The following is an 18,868-nucleotide window of genomic DNA, read 5'->3' as shown; positions in this document are numbered from 1 at the left end:
GAGATAGGGCCTTAAGGTGATCTGTGTAGGACAGGGTATTCATACCCTTGATTCTCCTAGTGAGGACCCTTTCAGGGCATTCCAAGGGTTGCAAGTGCTTGCTTAAGTACATGCCAAAGGGGGCATTGTACTCAGTGATGGGTCTGATAAGGGCTTAGTAGAGTGGTACTATACCTTCCTTGGACCTGGATGCCATACCCTTGCTTCTGAGTTGGGTGACATAGAATGATTTTCATACTATCTTGGCTTTCTGATGGTTGAAGGCCAGATTACTTTCTACACATGTTCCCAGATCCCTAACTATCGGGTGAACTCTTAGCAATGTTTTATCAATGGAATAATTAGCTTGGGTGGATCATTTCCTGAAGGGTACTATAATGCTTCACTTTGAGTTTTAATCCGTGGCTTTTGTACCAGTTATTTGTTTGTGTTAGACCCCCTTGCAGGCTGTTGCTGTCACAGGTGGACTCTGTGATAGAACCCAATTTACAGTCATCTGTGAACTTGCTGAGCTAGAGGCCTTTGACATTAGCTTTTACTTCTGAGAATTAGATGCCAAACAGGAATGGGTCCAACACGGAGCCTTGGGGTAATCCACTGGTGGCTTGTCTCCTGTTGGAGGTATTTTCACTGATCCTGACTTATTGGGTCCTATCTGTTAGTCAGCCAGAAATCCCATGAGTTACGTATGGATTTATGGCTAGTTCTGAGAGTTTGTTAATGATACCTGAGTGGGGTGTTGTACTGAATGCCTTTGCCAGGTCAAGGTAGGTGGTATGCACTGTTCTCCTCTTATACATAGCATTGGTGACCCTCTGGAAGATGTCTACCAGAGTAGGCAAGACCTTCCTTTAAGAAAGCCATACTGGGATGGGTCCATTGTCTGTTGGTTGCCAATGTCCTTGCTGATCATTTCCATGACAATTTGTTTCATGGCTTTGCATATCAGGCTTGCCAGATAGATGGGTCTGTAGTTCCTTGGGTTGGTTGTTGGTCCACCTTTATGAAGAGGAATGACCATTGCAGCCCTCCATTGACCTGGCACTTAAGCTTTTTGAGGCTGTAGTTGAAGATTAGTTAAGTAGGAGACTAGTTTGCTGTTATCTCTTGCTTTATTGACAGTACCTATGAAGGTTAAAAGTGCAATGTTAGTACTATGGGAGGGATGGAAGCTGTGTTGTATTCGGAGGTAGGAATTCTTCTTACAGAATATAGGTTTGTATTAGTTTTTGAATACATTTTTCATGTATTTCGTAGAGGGGGGATAAGAATGCTATAAATCTAAATTTAGTAGTGTCTGTTTAATTTCCTTCTTTGTGTAGAGGGATAATGTGTGATTTTTTCCAGAGAGAGGGAGTGTGGGATTCCTGGATGCACCTATTTATAAGGATTGAGATAAGACAGGCAATCCCATTTGCTGCTGTTTTAAGGTACTCACTTGGAAGGTCATCAGATGAAATAACACATTGTTTGAGTTTGTGTAAGAGTAGTTTTATATAGGATATAGGCACAGGTTTGAACATGAACGTGGATGTGGTGATAAGTGTCTGTTGGGCAGGGTTGGGATTAGATGATGAGGAATCCTTGGTTACGGATGCTATACTATCTACAAACTAAGAGTTGAATTATATGACAGTTTCACGTAGTGAGTTATTGTGAGCAGGGTTAGGGTTGAATTTTGTCTGGGATGTAGTCTGTTACCGGGTTGTGTTTACTATTGCTCTGAATGTTTTTATAGTATATTTTTGTTTTCATTTATTTGTTTTTTGGTATGGTTGCAGAATGTTCTGAAGTTTTTTAAGATATTGTGGTATTTTATATTTTTAACATTGTTTCCATGCTTTTCCCTATAATGTATTAACATTCTACTATTTTTAGATAGCCAGATTGTTTTATTCAGTTTAGCCTCATCCTTCTAGGCTTTGCAAGGCTATTTAGGATATTTATGAAAGTTATACTGAATTCATTTACAGCATCATATAAGATCAGGGTTTTTAGGCTGTCCCAGTTAATAGATATGGGTAGTAATAGATATTTCAGGGTTACACTTGGACAGGTTTAGTGTTGTTGTATAAATGTGCTGTTTAAGTGGATGTGTGAGAATGTCTGGTTGTATAGACTGGGAGATGGTCACTGACAGTCTGACAATGTACCTGAGTTGGTGTATTTCCTAGGGTCCTATAAAAGGATCCAGTCTGATAGGGAATTTGATGTCTTGCTATAATGTGTGGGGCTATTAATTAGTTGTGTGAAACCAAATTAAGTTCATGATAGATATAGGGGAGTTAGAGTTTATGTCCAACCTATTGACATTCATATCACCTAGTAGGATTATTTCTTGTGGAAGTGTTATGGATATCTAATATAGGATATCTTCCAGTCTAGTTGTATTGTCACCAGGGGGGATGTAAAGGTCAGTAATACATATTTGTTTATATTTGTTTATTTTCAGGAAAGCAAGAAGAAGCTCTGCTGAACTGAATTTTGGTATTGGACTGTTGTAGTGGAAAATGTGGTAGTTATAGGGAAATATTAAAGCAGTACCACCACCTTTCCCCTTCATATTTGATTTACGTAATTAAATATCTTAAGTTTAAGAAGAGTGGTTTAAATTAATATTTCTTTAACAGCTTACACGATACTAGAATGAGTGGGTGGAGGTAAGAGCAAATAAATGTAATGATACTGGGGGTTGCTGGGTAATTGGGTGTGGGAGAGGAATGGAGTGAAGTAGAATGTAAACAGACATCTCTCATGGTAGTCGACGACAATCACTTTCTGCATGTACTGAAGTCTGAAGCAAGACAGCTTTGAATAAGTAGCTAAAAGTAAAATGTAAAAAAATCAGTTCAGGGAAAAGGTATAATTTTAAAATATGACAGTATTAGCTTGTTAAATTCTAGTAGCAGAAGGTGAATGACACACCATTTAAACATGTGGCAGTGTACACTTGATTTTTAAAGTGTCTTGGATCATTTCTACTGCTAAATTGCATGGTGTGTTTAAATATGTTTATGACAATAGTCCGCCTGTTTGTATTAATATAGTAGTAAAGGGTTGTTGTATGATGTTTAAGTATGTTTATGATAGCAGTCCACTGTTTGCATTAATACAGTAGAAAAGGGGCTGCAGCCACTCATCACCGTAACCTGTAATAGGAGTGCAACTAACCTACATGACAAATAAATTACTAGAAAGCATTTAATACAAATTACAAAAGAGTCATGGACAACTGTATGTTGCAATTGTATTAATTAATTAAAAGCATATAGGGTAACTTTGATTGATTGAAGTCAGCTACATACCTGCTGGTCAATAGTAAGCATTTATTGGCAAGCCTTGGGAGGTTAACAGCAAAGCGAAGAGTTAGCAGATGGAACACGTAGGAAGCAAAGTGTGGCAGTTTCATTTATGAGCAGGGTAAAGGCTTATAGCCTGCCTTGAGTATATTAGTAATATCTAATAACTTTGGCAGGGGCAAAAAGAAAGAGAGCCAGTGGGGAGTTATAGTGATATAGTGGAATTTAGACAAAAACCTGAAACTATATTATTTTATGGGTATTACATCAGATTTCCCTTGGACAGCATTTCAGTTTAGTTCTAATGTTAGTGACTAAACTGGATATGTCCATTACTATGGGTGAGTTAACTACTGTGATAAGAAGTCAGTGTAATTGCAGTTAGTCAGTGTTAACAGCATTCCAGGCTTGGATGGCTTTAGTTATGATTTCTATAACATCTTAATCCTGTAGATAGCAAATTCATATGGAAAAAGGGACTTAAGATGGCACTTAGTAATTAGTGATCTACTCCATTATGCAATATGGACTACAAAGTCTTCATGGAACTCTTATAGGTTCATAGGTTCATAGGTAGGTACTAGGCTATTGGCCCTAGGGCCTATATAAGCCTAGCAAAAAATGTACCCTGGCTTTCGCCACCCAAGAAAATTATTTTCCTGTGCCCCTATCGAGCAGAGCCACAGAAGTGATCTCTGGGGTGAATTTCCCATTTCCCATCCAATCATCAAGATTTTTCTTGAAGAGTGCTAATGAGGAGCTCTGTTTGACATAGATAGGTAGTCTGTTACAGAGTATGGGAGGTCTCTGGGACGGGAATCTATCCCTCCAGCATGTTCTGTTTATTGTGGTGACAAGGTTTAGGTCCCTAGGGCATGTAGCTCAGATGGATTGGGATTTCTTCAAGTGGAGCATGTCCAACAGCTCTGGGTTTGACATAGCTTTGTATGTTAGGCAGAGCTCGCCCCTGATTAGGCAATATGCGATGGAGTAAAGCTGTAGTTTTTTGAGACAGTCTGTGTAGGGCATCTGTTTGAGGCCAGTAATCCTCTTTGTGAGGTATTTCTGTGGTCTTTCCAGTTGTTGTAGATGTCTTGTGAGGTACATACCAAAAGGGGCATTGTACTCTATAATGGGTCTAATGAGTAATGAGTAGAGGGGAACAATGACCTCTTTTTTTCTGGATGAGAATCCTTTTGTGATGAGATGAGCCACGTAGAAGGATTTCCTGAGCACTGTGGCGATGTGATTATCAAAGGAGAGACTACTGTCCACCTGTGTCCCAAGGTCTCTTATCACATTTTCAGCATTAAGTAGACTACCAGCTATGTGGTAGTTCATGGGTACAAAGTTTTTACCAAAGGGGATGACAATACACTTTTTGGCATTGAGCTTCAGGCCATGGCTTTGACACCAGGTATCTGTCTCAGTGAGGCCCTTTTGTAGTTTGTCCACATCGTTAAGAGTTTTGATTATGGTTCCTAGTTTGCAGTCATCTGCAAACTTTGTTAGCCAAAGACCTTCTGTGTTAGCCTGCACTTCAGAGAAATAATTACAAAACAGGAGAGGACCCAGGACTGAGCCCTGTGGTACTCCACTTGTCACTGGGCTGAAGTCAGATTTGGAATCTGCTACTTTCACAGTGTGGGTTCTGTCCGTGAGCCATTTGGCAATCTATCTTGTGATATAAGGATTTATACCTAGTTTAGTGAGCTTATCTATAATTCCAGAGTGGGGGATGGTGTCAAAAGCCTTGGCGAGATCTAGATAAGCTGTGTGAACCATTGTACCCTCATCTGTGGCTTTGGTGACTGCTTCAAAGAAGTCAGGACAAACCCTAACTGGGTAGGGTCCAGAGTTTGGAGATTACCAATGTCTTTGTTTATGAGTTCCATGATGATACGTTCCATGGCCTTGCAGACCAAGCTCATCAGTCTAATGGGGTGGGAGTTCCCAGGGTCCATCGTGGCTCCACCTTTGTGGAGTGGAATAACCGTCACGGTGCGCCAGTCAGTGGGTACAAAGCCTGAGGTGAGGCTATGATTGAACATGGTACTTAGGTAGGGTGCCAGTTCATTCTGTAGTCCATGTAGAATGTAGCCTGGGATATTATGAGGTCCCATGAATGCTGTGTTCTTGGCTTTGGAGAGTGTGTTTTTTACCTGTGCAGCCGTGATTATAGGAACTTTGCATTCTTCCGGTATAGAGATGGTCCCTCTAGGGGTTGAGAGGGGGGTAAAGTTAGCACTGAACCTATCTGCTAGGATGTTGGCAATATCAGTTGGTTCTGTATATTTAGCGCCATTGTGCTGTATCTCAGAGCAGATTTGAGTGTTCCCACTGAGATTCTTGACATAGCTATAGAATGCTTTGTGGTTGTTTTTAAAGTCAGTGGCAATTTTGTTTTCGAAACTAGCTTTGGAGGATTTTATGAGGGATCTCAGCTTCTTACTGAGGTTGACCATGGAGTTCCTCCAGTCATGGGATTTTACTCTTTTTTTGCAACAGTTTCTTTCTTCTGTTGTAGAGTTTGTTTATGGCAGGGGACCACCAGATTGGCTTCCTTTTTTGGAGGATAACATCTTGGTTCTGTTAGGGATAACATGATCCATGCACTCGTGTAAGTGCTTATAAAGTGCATTTATGTAGGATTCAGCAGTCATACCTCTATTGTCCAGCTGCATGGGTGTCATGAAGTTTGCCACTTCTGTCTTAAGAAGTGTGAAGTTGGCTTTGGAAAAGTTTTTTACGATGGTTTCCCTAATTGGGGGTGGGATGTGGATTTCTAGGCTGATTAGCTTGTGGTCGGATCTGACCAATGAGGAATTGACCTCTGGTGTGGAACACTGGTTTCTCATGTTGGTAATGACCAGGTCTAGGATATTGCTGCCCCTGGTGGGGGTGTAAATAAGTTGATCCAAGGCGTTGGAATTTATGAATTCTAGAAAACATTGAGCAAAAGAATTGGTACATGAGTAGTTTTCCCAGTTAATGGTGGGTTAGTTGAAATCGCCCATTATTAGTGTGTTGGGTTGTACCCTAATACTTTTCAGTGTATCAAGAAATGAGGAGTGGGAATCCTGGGGCATGGTGGGGGCTCTGTAGCAAGCTACAATTTGGATTGCGGTCTTGCCCAGAGTTAGTTGCACTTGGATAATCTCGGATGCATTATGCTGTGCAACTAGCCTGGAGGTGTGGATATCCTTAATGAATATGGACACGCCTCTGGCTTTAGTGCTTCGTTCTTGGTTAGGTGGCCGAAATGTGTGGTATGAATTTTAGCCTGGTAATGCAGGGGTGCTCTCTGGAGCTTTGAACCAGGTCACTGCACAGATGTCAATGTTCTCCATTTTAAGGAGTGCCTCGAGTGAGTGCATTTTGAGGTTTAGACTTCTATCATTGAGTAGCATTACCCTCAGATTTTGCTTGCTTGTACCTGTTACGGTAGTGACTTTGTCATTTGAACTTTGTCTAAAAAAAGGCACTATAGGGGTGGCAAGAGCCTTAGCCAGTATCCGGAATCCTAAGGGCAACAGGTGCAGGCCATCTCTGGCAAAGCTTCGTGGTCTGTCGATCATGTCGTCCCAGGCAGACAAATACTGGATCCCCTTAGAATGACACCAGAAGCTTAGCCAGTTGTTGAAGTCAATCATTTTGTCCTTGTCCTGTGGTATCATTCTGGGTGATGGCAGGATGCTACTCAGGGTTAGGGTCATACCTGCCTGGGATACAAGATCGAAGAGCTCCTCCATGTCTCTTTTCATGTAGTCCAGGGAGGTATGCCTCAGGTCATTCAAACCAACATGGACAATGACAGTGTCATATTTGTACTTATTGTGGAGTGACCTGAGTGCATGCGTTATGTGGTGGATCCTCGCACCTGACAGGAAGCTGACAGTAACTTTCTCCTTGTTTAGCCTAGTGAGTGGAACATCAGTGTGCCTGACTATAGAGTCACCTATGACTAGAGTGTTGGGTACGTTGCTATGCCTTATGGGCTGTGGTTGAGTGGCACACTGAGTTTGTGGGCTATGTGTCATTTGGGTTTACAGAATAGCTCACTGTCCTCTATTCTAGAAAACACTGTACAAATGCCAGTATTCTGTAAACAGAATTCTGTAGCATATAGTTAAGCTTTGTTCTCATCTTTGTAATGCATTGCCTGATGATGTTTATGGTGCTCTGAGTATTCAACATCAAGATATGTTATTACTGGATAATACTGTAGTTGATTATACTTTCTTGTACAAAGGGGTAGACTATTTGCTGTGTTGTGATACTCACAAGACATTTAACAGTTTGGAGCATGCAAGCAGAGTTTAGGGTACTCTGGTGATGGCTTCAGGTTTAAAAAAGTATTCAGTATACCAATCACCATACAGGGATGGAATTTATGGAGAGATGGGTCCCCTAAGTAGTTTTTTTCACTTTTGTTATTAATCATGTATGATGCTACATAAATATTATGTGGGAATGCCTCATGGCATTCCTTTGCATGCTTTTCTGTGTTGTGCATATGATGTTGTCATTATGGTCAGTCGCAGACTTTGGATGGAGATAGCAGTCTGTACTCCAGAAAGACACATGCATGTTGTTGGTCTACAGTTGAATAAAGAAAAGAATGTGCATTTGGAGTTTTTGGATTCTATCTTCAGATTTAATTTTTCACTCAACCAAGTCACTAGTTTAGGTATAGTATGTGATGCCCAAAGTGAGTGCTGAAAATCAAGGGCTGCAAATAGTGAACAAAATGGTGGTGTAGAGTTGCCAGCTATCCTACTGTTCTTTTTCTGTGCTATCTAGAAATCAGAGCGATTGTCCTCTATTCTAGAAATCACTGTACAAACGCCAGTATTCTGTAAACAGACTGTTAGAATATGCTACATTTTTAATTCTGCTTTTCTTTTATTTAAGCAAAGCATTGTTAGTATGATGCAATAGCATCCAAGTCAGGAACACAAGACAGTCTCCCCTACTGATGTACCTGTGACATCACAAAATGGACATGGGGTGGATGGAATAGCAAGAGAAATGGGAGGGGATAAGTGAGGTCGGGGAAGGTGTGAGAGGAATGGTTTTTATCTAGTTTTAGCCACAGTGAGCTATAACAACCCTGTTATGGTATAATGTTGGATAGCATACAAGCTGCCATTTCTTAAAAAGTGTAAATTATTTATGGTAGCTTACCATGTTGTTAAAAATAATTGGAAAAATTTATTATTTATGGTAGCTTACCAAATTGTTAAAAAATAATTGGAAAATTTTAAATGGGTTTCCTGATACTAAAGATGAGATCGGTGAAGAGCCCCAGTTTGTAAGGCAGAGCGGCAAAAATCTGAAAGATATTTTCCATAGTAGGCTGAGTAATCTTACATCACCATCTAGTGCCAACAGATGAACATTATGTTTAAATGCTATGATTGTAATTACTGCAACTATATTAAAGAAAGTAGAATTATTAGAATTAGAGACAGGAAGATTTATATTTTGGGTAACTTAACATGTAAGTCCAAATATGTAGTCTATCTTGATGTCTACACATTTTGTGAGGCTTTCAGTGTGGAAGACCTACTATAGAGCTTCATTATAGAATATATAAGCATATGCATGTAATGAAGATTAAAGATGATGATAATGCATTTAGCAGACATGCAAGTGTATATAGGGAGGGTAAACGTTTTTCATTTGTTATTATTGAGTATATAGTTAATTATGTGTACAGATTAAATGCTGAACATTATCTTGACTGGTGTGAATATTGTTGGAAAGTCATTTTAGATGCTTTTCATAGCCCAGGTATTAATGATTTTGAAAATTTGTACATTTATTTATAAAGAAAACAATTGAAACATTAGTTTCATGACTATGTCATATGACTAGTTATATGAATTTTAACTGTATAGTGTTTGTGATTGTGTATAACTTCAGTCTCAGCAAGTCTCATTTTGGAGATGAAAGTGCTAATGATGAAGTTTATATTAAAGTGGGTTTTTTTTGTATATACAGTATGTGGTTGTTTGTTTTATATTATGTGCTGTTATTGTTTAACAGTTTTATGCTGCTTAGGAGAACACTATTACAAACACTCCCTGGGATTCAAGAAGCTTGCGCCAAGTGCAGGCGTAGCATTGGCATTCCAAGACCAAATATGGCCCGCGAGCGATCCAGGTATGAGCTGTTTCCACGTGCACTACCTGTGTACGCTACGCCCGCACAGCTTCCAGCCCTTGTATGCTAATTACCCCAGTTGCAGCAGTGTAGCATGCAAATGAAGGTATTTAGCGATCCAGGAAGTAATGCAGGCGTAGTGTAAGCATGCAAAAATGTAAACCGTAAAATAACGGTTTACATTTTTGCAAACATAAAATCGGAGCCATGACAGCCAGCCAAACACATGTATTATGTTGTTAATATATGTCAATGGCTAAATATATAGCCATTGGCATAAAAAATGTACAAAATATAAAAAGAACATTTAATTTCATTTTTTGCACTATCGCGAAGTTTAAGCGCAGGGCAGTGGCGCGCAAACCGGATCGCAAGAAAAATAGAAAAATATAGAATAAAACTGCAATGTAACACATATCATGATTTGCCCATAATAGTCAATGGCAGCATGTTACACCACACCATGGTGCAAGGGTTGCTAAGGGGCTGTGACAGTGTTTTGCACAGTAGCTAGGAATTCGTAGGCAATGACATGCAAATGAGAGGAGTAATAGTGAATCACAGATTCCCCGCTGGTGTAAGGATGCTCCTCACAATGTAGCATTATAACACCGAGGTGTGCCCTTGAGATAAAGATGACATCAAGAGAGGGGTGTGTCACCTTTGCTGTAAGCACATTGGAGCATTGCTAATCTGGTTTGCCTGTAGCTAAGCAAAGCTGCAGGATAGGGGTGTGTCAAACTGGCTATAGCTTTGCTTAGCTGAGAGTACACAAGGTAACCGAGTATGCATGTGAACGGAGATGAAAACATGCTTAAACCCGGTAAACTGGTTTGCGTGGCACACACCAGAGCTGAAAAGGAAGGATATAGGAAAGAAATAAGGAAATGCTGCAGCAGGGAAATTGGAGTACAAATGACTAATTAACACCTAGGAACCTACAGTGGGCCATTGACAACAGCTAACAAGGCTGCAAGCAGATACCTGCAGTACAGGAATGGGGAGGGGCTGTACTGCAAAGGAAACAGTAAAATGTCACAGCAGAACAAAGAGGATTTGCAGTATATCAGCTACAAGACACGTTTTGCAACACATGACTGGGTAGGAAAAGTACAAAACAAGAAAGACGCAGGTGGATGCATGCCTGATAATGGGACGGGATCCAGGTTTAAAAGTGAATTAAAGGGAACAGATTAATCAAGGCAGGCAAGCATATCTCCATATTAAATGCCCCACACTTGCAGTACTCACTGTAAAACCCATAATTAAGATACTGTGCAGCTGGAATTGCTGATACACACTCAATGACATCAGCAGCATCCATAGCAAAATAGTATAAAGTGTGAAAGCATCTCACACACACTTGTGTATTCCCATACACTCTGCACCATTGGTGTATACAGACGGGGAACTTTTAGTATGTGTATGTTAGGGGCTGCCATAGCTTTGATCCATCAGCATGTGTTGGAGACTGAAGGTGGTGTGGAGGATGATATACACAACCACCTCAGGCACCAGATGAGGAGAAGAGTGTTCAGACCCAGGGTAACCTACCAGGGGCTACATGATCTGGAGATAGTAGAGCATTACAGGGTGGACAGGGACACCCTACAGCAACTTGTGGAGCTGTGCCGGCCACGCCTCAGAGCCAGAACAAACAGAGGGGAACCCATCCCAGTGGATATGAAGGTATGTGTAAGCCCGAGAATGCTAGCTACAGGTACCTTTCAAAAGCCAACTGGGGATATCATGGGGATCTCACAGGCATCAGCATCCAGGGTACTTCACCAGTTCCTGGATACCATGTTACCACATGCCAATGAACACATATACTTCCCTCGAATGCAGGAGGAGTTGGCCAGCAATATGTGTCTCTTCCACCATGTGGTAGAATACCCAGAGGTACTGGGTGCAATAGACTGCACGCACATGCACATCAAGTCACCACCCAGTGAGCAGGGTAGGTGCTACATAAACCGCAAAGGATACCCCTCCATCAACTGCCAGGTCATGTGCAATGCCCAGGGCATTATCATGGATGTGTGTGCTGGCAGCCCTGGAAGCTAACATGACTCCCACATCTGGCATGCCTCACAGCTGTAACAGGTATTTGCCAGGGGGGACATCCCATATGGCCACCTGGTGGGGGATGCTGGCTATGCACTGGAACCGTTGATGATGACTCCCATCAGCAATGCACACACACCCATGCAGGAACGCCATAACGAGGCACACGCACAAACTAGAATCATCATAGAGTGTGTGTTTGGGATGCTTAAATTATGGTTCCATTGCTTGGACATATCTGGTGGAGCCTTGCAGTACCCTCCAGGCACATGTGCCCACATCTTCATAGTATGTGCCATGCTACACAATATGATCCTGCGGAAACAGCTGCAACAGGGACAGAATGGTGAAGGCCCTCACAGCCCACCACCATTGCCAAGGGCTCCACAGGCACAGAGGTACTCAGACCATGAACACCTTGAGCCAGCCCCAGTAGGCAGATGGAGGCATGCCCAGTATGCCCATGCCTTGGAATGGAGGGAACGTATAGCACACACACTCTGACAATGTAGGCACCTAGGGACTGACACCTTTCTCCACCTGCACACACAGTACAAATGGGTGGCACACATACAAGACTTCCTGTAAATTGTCATGTATAGGCAGTCTACTGTGTGCATCCAACATAGGCAGCCCTCAAATATTGCACACACAACAGCTATTGGCACAAGGTAAGTCAACACCTTAACAGTAAATTAAGCTATCAGCATGTGCTGATACTGTATGTATAGGTTCATAGGTAGGTACTTGGTTAACTGCCTGAGGGCATTCATAAGCCTAGCCAAAATGTGTCAGCTTTTGCCACCCCATTGATTCATTAACTGTCTCTCTGTGGAGCAGAGCCAATGGCGGGATCCCTGGGGTGTATCTACTATTCCCCATCCACTCTTCAAGGTTTCTCTTGAAGAGTGTTAGTGAGAGGCTCTGTATAATGTAATTAGGGATGTTGTTGCAAAATATGGGGAGTTTCTGTGACAGGAATCCATCCCTCCAGCATCTTCCAGTTATTGTTGTGGCAAGGTTCAGCTCACTACAGCGTGTGGCTCACTGTGACATGGATTCCCATAGGTGGAGCATATCCATTAAGCCTGAGTTTGACATGGCTTTGTTGGTCAGCAGAGATCATCTCCAAGTAAACGGGATACCACTGAGTAAAGTAGGAGTTTATTCAGTCTGGCTGCATAGGACATATGTTTGAGACCAGTAATCTTCTTGGCGCGGTACATTCGTGGACCTTCCAGCTGTTGGATGTGTCTTCTGAAGTACATTCCAAATGGGTTACTATACTCTATGATGGGACTGATGAGTGATGAGTAAAGGGGTACTATAACCTCAGTATGTCAAGATGCGAACCCTTTAGTAATCAGATGGCCTACATAGAAGGATGTCCTATCTACTTTGGAGATATGATTGTCAAAGGATAGATCTCTATCTACCTTAGTCCCCAGATACCCTATTACCTTGTCTGTATTAAAGTGGCTGCCACTTATGTGTTAAAATGTGGGTACTTAATATTCCACAATGGAATGACCATGCAGTTTGTGGCACTTATCTGAAGGCCATGACTTTGACACCCTGTAATGGCCTCTGTGAGTCCCCTTAAAGGATGTCTGTGTCAGCTGGACTGTCAAGTATGGCTCCCAGTTTGCAGTCATTGCCAAACATGGTCTGCCATAGTCCATCTGCGTTTGCTTGTACCTCTGAGAAGTATATGCCAAACAGTAGGGGTCCCAGGACTGAGTCCTGTGGGACACCAGTCGTGACTGGTTAAGAGTTGGACCTGGGGACCGCTAGTTGTACCATGTGGGTTCTGTGTGTAAGCCCATTGGCAACCCATCCTGTGATGTATGGGTGTATGGTACAGGCTGGTGAGTTTATCAATAATACCTGAATGAGGAATGGTGTCAAAAACCTTGGTGAGGTCCAGGTAGTATGTGTGAACCACCTCTCCCCTCATCTAATGTCTTGGTGACTGTCTGTAAGATGTCAAACAGGTTCATTAGGCATGAACTGCACTCAACCAAGCTGACCTGGATTAAGTCGAGTGTTTGGAGGTTACCAATGTCTTTGTTAATGAGTGCCATGAGGATGCGCTCCATAGCTTTGCAGACCAGGCAAGTCAGGCTTATGGGGTGGTAGTTACCATGGTCAGTTGTGTTTCCACCTTGGTGGAGTGGAATAACCATTGCCACGCACCATTGTATGGGCATGTAGCCTGTGGAGAGGCTGAGGCTGAAAAGCTTAATTAGGTGGGGGGTCAGTTTGTCTAGTAGTGTTTGCAAGATGCAGTTTGGGACATAATCTACCTCCATTGATGGTGTGTATTGCTGTTAAGAGTGGGCCATTTCCACCTGTGTGTCTCTGATGTCTGGGATACTGTACTTTTTGGGTATTGTTGTGGGCTCTTTATGGGGTGAGGTTTGCACTGAATGTATCTGCAAGGATGTTGGTGGTATCAGTAGGGTCAGTATATTTTGTGCTATATTGCACCGGCACAATGCAAATTTGTGTGTTACCACTTAGATCCTTGACATAGCCAAAGAAGGCGTTGTGATTATCTTTTGAATCCTTGCCTATTTTCCTGTTGATGTTAGCCTTGGATGATTTCATGAGGGACCTACGTTCCTTACTAATACTGGTCATGGATGTCTGCCCTTCTTGGGATTTTCTGTTTTTCTGGACTACTGTCCTACTTCTTTTGTATAGCCTGTTTATTGCAGTGGTCCACCAGACTGGTGTCCTTGTCTAGGAGGAGTGAGTCTTGGTTTACCAATGATGATATGATAAATACATCCTTGTAGGTGCTTATAGAGTGCATTTGTAAATCCATCTGTATCTTGAGCAGTGTTTTCCCTTAGCATGGGGGCTGCAAAACCCCCCACCCCTGTCTCTAGTAGTGTGAATGTAGCTGTAGGAAAGGTATACACTGTGGTTTCTCTGGGTGGGGGAGATGGTTGGTGTGAAAACAGTGAACAGTTCATGGTCAGATCAAACCAGTGACCGGTTTACCTCCGCTGTGGTGCACCTGTCGCCCATGTTGGTGATTACCACTTCTAGTGTGTTTCCACCCCTCGTTAGGGAGTTTACCATCTGATACAATGCATATGAGGTGATAAATTCCAGAAAGCGCTGGGCCTGGAAATGAGTACTTGAGTAAGTTTCCCAGTTAATGTAGGGTAGTTGACATCGACCAATACCAGGGTGTGCGGTGGGACTGTAATGTTTTCCACTGTCTCCAGGTAGGTGGAGTGGTGCTCCTGGGTCATGGAGGGTGATCTGTACCAGGCCACAGTTTGCATTGCAGTTGTGGCTGATGTTAGCTGCACATGGATGATCTCAGAGGTATCATGCTGCCCCACTAACCTGGAGGTGTAGGTATCCCTGATGAATATGGATACACCCCCTCCATGTCTGTGTCAGTCCATGTTCTGTGTCCGAAATGTTTGGTATGGGTTGTAGTCTGGTAGTGCCGGTGTGCTCTCAGAGGCCTTAAAACAGGTCTCAGTTACTACACAGATGTTGACATTGTCCATACTGAGGAGTGCTGTGAGTGCATGCATGTTGTGATCACAACCCCTGGTGTTGAGTAGCATAACCCTCATTGATTCTGCTACTGTGCTGTTTACGGAGGTGGGATTCACCTTTGAGACTTCCCTAAAAAAGGCACCATGGCAAATAGCCTTGGCCAGTATTCCAAAGCCTAAGGCTGACACATAAGCCGGTATGGTAGTGTTGCATGCATGTTTCCCATTTGTGCTTGTTTATCATCTTTCCTGTAGGTAACCTACTGGTAAGCAACAGAAAGCCTTAAACTTATACAAGTCTTCTAGCTTCCAAGATAGGCTTTTGGAGTGATTAAGCATCAGTATTCTGTATGTTCTTGCTGTTTTCTGACTACATGGTGATATTTCACTGTATATTGTGACCTGAAAGCTCTGTTTATTCACATATTATGGCTGTGATGGCCTGTACTTTAGAGGTTCACAGTTAGGTAGTAGGCTATCTGCCCAAGGGCAATTAGAAGCATAGCTACAGTGTGTTGGCTTTCTCCACACCATTGATGAAGTAGCTGAGCCTCTGTCAAGCATAGCCAATGAAGTGATTCCAGGCAGAGTTGCCGGAAGCTGTTGAAGACTGGGGCGGTGGAGGGTGATAGGGGCACTTAGTGATCTAAAGAGAGCATGTTAACATGAAAAATCAGTACCATTCAATTTCCCCAACAGGTCTTGCAGCTATAAAACTGAAGGGGCTCCCCCACCCCCTGGCTGTATGGTTCTGGGACACATGATCCCAGGGGTGTATACTCTGTTACCCATTCACACATCAAGGTTTCCCTTGAAGTGTGTCAGTGAGGGTCTATGCCCAATGTAGTTAGCAATGTAATTTATAGTCGCTCATTTCATTTGTTATATGTTTTTATTTCAAGAGTAAGTGAAGCTCAGTGGGTTTGGGCGCCTCCGCCCTTTACTTAGCCTAGCTTACACACAGAAATCATCTAAATAAGAAATAGATGGAAATAACATTAATGTCAATAGTGTAAAGGTTACAGCATTTGCATAGTATCTGTGCTTTCGAGGTTCAAATCCCAATAAAGTCAGGGATGTTTATTATGTTAAAAAGTATACCTTAACCACCGCTTGCGTATATAGGTAGTATTCGTCAGTATAATAAACATTTGAAACACCCATATAAACCCACGTGTGCTGGAGATTAAAGTCAACACAGAATGTAATGTTATGTAAGCACATAGTGAGATGTTACTTCACTGAAATGTATATATCCTGAGTAGTTAGCAGATGTGGCTGTGTTTGTGTGCACAGGTTATACGTTTTAAAGTTTGTTTAACTGTTTAACTGCTGCTTTAATGTCACACAAACACTTTTAAACATGCTTACAACTGATTAAATGTGCCTTATTCTGGAGTAAAAAACATTTTTAAAGCATTGCAGGTGTTGAACCCTGGACCATGCACACTATAGTCATGGGACTTACCACTAAGCCATCTGAGCTGTATACATGTTTCATTGTCTTTAGACTACACCTTATACTATAGGCATTCCACAGTACTGACCACAAATGGGGCAGTCACTTTGTGTACATATGTACAGTACATTGTAATATACTGTAGTTTGTGAATCAACATATACAAGTCTACATATGTATAACTGTTCCAAATTAATACTAAATATATATATATATATATATATATATATATATATATATATATATATATCTACAGTTACATCTCTAGCTATATATATAAACATCTATGAACACACTTCGTGACACAGAAGCAATCCAAAGGAATTGAAGTTTACACAAAACACATGCAGCTCTGGTGTTATAACTATTAATATTAACGTAATTCACCATAGAAGGGATGGTTGTTGTGTATGTGGAGATTGGGGTGGGGGAGGAATGATGGGTAATGAAATCATGCATCAAGGAGAGCCTGGGTTGGATGTTCAATAAGTGAACTGGAGGTGTATATATGGAGTATGGGGACAATATAAAAAGGACACAAAACAAGAACCATTCTCATCCATAATACACCCTGTCATGTCACATTGCAACACCTAATTCCACAAACATATGAACATTAACATGTATCATACATATGTACACCAACTGTCACATTTGTTTTCAGTAGTGAGGAATGTCTGTAGTAACCATGGGACCAGATGACATCCCAGGCTGTATACTACATGAACTACAAAATGAACTGGCACCTCACCTAAGTGTCATGTTTAATCATAGCCTCACCTCAGACTTCATGCCCACTGAGTGGCGCACAGCTACAGTTATCCCACTCCACAAGGGGGGATCCACCTTGGATCCCGGGAACTACCGTCCCATCAGTCTGACGAGCCTGATCTGCAAGGGCATGGAACGTATTATCATGGAACTTATAAACAAAGATATTGGCAACCTTCAAACACTGGAACCCACCCAGTTTGGGTTTGTGAAGGGCCGATCTTGTCTCCTGAACCTGATTGACTTCTTCAAATCAGTCTCCAGAGCTGTGGACGAGGGTAAGGTGGTCCACACAGCCTATCTGGACCTCACCAAGGCCTTCGACAACCTCCCCCACTCTGGAATCATACATAAACTTACTAATCTGGGCATAAATCCCTATGTCACTCGATGGGTTGCCAACTGGCTTACTGACAGAACCCAGACTGTAAAAGTAGTTGACTCCAAATAAAGCTCCAGACAAGTGATAAGTGGAGTACCTCAGGGTTCAGTCCTGGGACCACTCTTGTTTGGCATCTACTTCTCTGAAGTGCAGGCCAACACAAAGGGACTCTGGCTAACAAAGTTCACATATGACTGCAAACTGGGAGCCATTATTGAATCCCCAAATGATGTGGATATTCTACAAAAGGGCCTTACAGAAACAGATGCCTAGTTCCAGAGTCATGGTCTCAAGCTTAATGCCAAGAAATGTATAGTTATCCCCTTTGGAAAAAAACATGTACTCATGAATTACCACATAGGTGGCAGTACACTAAACATTGAAAGTGTGATGAGAGACTTAGGGACACAGGTGGACAGTGGTCTCACTTTCGATAACCACATCACCACAACAGTCAGACAATCCTTCTATGTGGGACACCTCATCACTAAGGGCTTTTCATCCAGAAAAAAGGAGGTTATTGTCCCACTGTACTCATCCCTCATTAGACCCATTATAGAGTATAATGCCCCGTTTGGTATGTACCTCACAAGACATCTGCAACAGCTGGAAAGGCCACAGAAATACCTTACTAAAAGAATCACAGGCCTAAAGCATATGCCATATGCTGACCATATAAAAAAACTCCAGCTATACTCTATGGCATATCGTCTACTCAGAGGCGATCTCTGCTTAACATACAAGGCCATGTCAAACCCAGAGCTGTTGGACATGCTACACTTAAAGAAATCCAATCCCTCAGAGCCACACGCTCCAGGGATCTAAACCTTGTCATCACAATGAACAAAACATGCTGGAGGGATAGGTTCCTGACTCAGTGACTCCCCATACTCTGGAATTGACTGCCCATACATGTCAAGAAGAGCGCCTCCTTGGCCCTTTTCTAAAGGAACCTTGATGATTGGATGGGAGATAGGAAATTCACCCTGGGAATCATGTCAGTCGCCCTGCTAGACAGGGGTCCAGAGAAGTAAATACTGAGAGAAGAAATATCCAAGGAACTGTTATCGCTAGGCTTGTATAGGCCCTAGGGCCAATAGCCTAGTACCAACCTATGAACCTATTCTAAACACCATAACATTTGTACATATCTCAGATCCCTTAGTGGTAAAGTCTGTGACTGTGGTGTTCATGATCC

Source organism: Protopterus annectens, chromosome 3.part1 (genome assembly GCF_019279795.1).
Source record: "Protopterus annectens isolate FY-2018-M chromosome 3.part1, PAN1.0, whole genome shotgun sequence".
NCBI lineage: Eukaryota > Metazoa > Chordata > Ceratodontiformes > Protopteridae > Protopterus > Protopterus annectens.
Note: the sequence above shows the minus strand (reverse complement) of the source record.